Raw genomic sequence first — 2,367 nt, 5'->3', positions numbered from 1 at the left:
ATACATTAAGTCCAACCTTCTTTCCTCTTTTATTAATAATTTCTTGAATTGTTTTTTTATATTCTCGTGGTCGGGTTCACCATTGACTAAGCCCACAGAACATAAATGCACCATGTAGGCCTGAAGGAAGGAAGCCACACAAAATAAATGAATAATAAATCCAAAAAGGAAAATGAAAGGAGATAATCAGAGAAATTTAAAAATAAAATAAAATAAAAGAATTCCTTATATAGATGTCCTATTATCCAAGTCATTCTCAAAAGTGGTACGCTAAATGCTGCTCCCAAACATTGTTCAAGCTCCACTTCAGCTGCTGTCTTTATCTTGGGTACATTCGTGAGGCCACTATAAGAAGTCGTTTCCAAAAGGCACCCTAAACTATGAATATATATATATATATATATATATAAAATACTCTCCTGTTTGTATAAATTTACCTTTGTTCACATTTGATTCATCACGACCATCAAGATAAATATTTAACTTAAATGTAGTTTATATATATTTAAACTTTTTTAGTATCATATTAATAATCTTTAATATTAAAAAGTAACAAAAGTATGAGAAATTAGTATAAACTATTAAAATTTCAAGGTTTTTTTTTGAAGCAAATTACTCATTTTGTCATTTAACTTTTGAGATTTTTTATTTTGATTACTAGACTATGAAAAATCACATTTTGATCATTAATGTTTATAAAAATTATAATGTTGATTATTCAATTATTCAAAGCTAACAACTATATAACATTATTTTTTTCCCATTAGCTAATATTAGTCACATGGCATGTCCATGTCAATTCATACACCATGGAAAAGTGTTTATATAAGTAAAATCGGTTGAAGTGAAAAGTCATGTTTGGCACTCATTAACTTCTAATCAAGTGATAGAAATATTAATTTTTATAAACATTGATCATTTCAAGAAATAAAGTGACCAAATGGATAGCATGCTCTATTTTTTTTTTTTGCTTATGAGATTATATATTACAAGTAGAAATTACATTCTTGTATACGGTGAAACTTTAATTCGAGAACTAAAGGTTTCAGGATTTTCTCCCTGCCAATAAAAGAAAATGTAAAATTGAGACATTAAAAATTAAAAGAAATAAGAGGAGGGTAATTAAACGTTTTTTATTCAAAAAGAGTAAGACGGTAGAAAAGGTTAGTCCTGCCCTAATAATTTGTCTAGCTTAAAGAGGAACATAAACACATGATATCGTACCGTTAAGAAAAAATCTTGTCTTCATCTTCTTTTTCGTTTTCAGATGCTCCATTTGGTCTGAACCAAAAAGGTGTAAAAGAAGATCAAAAACAAATGCCAAAGGAAATCATATCAAAGTATGTATCAACTTCTTTCTACTATTAATTGAACCAAATCTTGTCTTATGTAATTATCTTGTGTAACGAAGCGTACATTCACGTCCACAAAATGAAGTTTCGATTAGGGGAAATTAAATTTTAGAAAATCTTAATTTATGCATGAAAATAAGGTGAATAATTTAATTAATGCATAAATAAATTTCTAATTAGTAATTTATATACTTCTAAAAGCATAAAATTCCACTAACATACTTATTTCCAATCCATGATTTATTCTAAAACAAAATTTTCCGATAATTGCCTTTTAATTTTTTTAGTAAAAGCGAATATATTTAAATTGTTATGATAATGATAATTATATAAATTATTTTAATTAAAATTATTATATAATTATCAACTAAATTAATACTTTGAAGACAAACTTTTTTCATCAAATGCAATCACTTACTGAATATAAGATTTATTTGACTCAGTTGCTTTTTTTCCTTCTTTGTCAACAATGACTCAGTTATTGACATATAACATATATTTTAGAACTCAATCCTTAACAAAAAGTCATAATAACAACATGGGGTGTGTGTATATATATATATATATACATCTCTCTCTTCCAATTTTACAATTATTTTTCATCACTTGATAATATTTATTACTTTTACACCTAAAAAAATTGCCAATTTTTTAATCCAAGACTTAGACTTTTTCGCATCCTACTTGGTCAAGTGGTCAAATAACCCATCAACTCATCTGCAGTAATGTAAATACTTTTGAAAAAAATGAGAAAATTATAAAACAATTAGGAGTTTATTAATAAAAGTTGTACAATTTTGGTGGTGCTCGTTTTAAATTTACGTGGAACTCATCAATGTTGGTGTAGCTCATAGTTATTCGGAGGAAGACAAAATGCCAGGATGAAATGAATTCGTGATCTCTGTGAATAAAATCCAATCCAGAAACGCCACGTAAACAAGTAATATGGATGTGCCAAATTTTGTGGTCTAAGGATTCTATACACAACACTTTCCCCCCACAGGCAATGGATTCC

This window comes from Theobroma umbraticum, unplaced genomic scaffold (assembly GCF_002168275.2).
Source record: "Theobroma umbraticum cultivar Fairchild unplaced genomic scaffold, ASM216827v3 scaffold_44.0, whole genome shotgun sequence".
Lineage (NCBI taxonomy): Eukaryota > Viridiplantae > Streptophyta > Magnoliopsida > Malvales > Malvaceae > Theobroma > Theobroma umbraticum.
Note: the sequence above shows the minus strand (reverse complement) of the source record.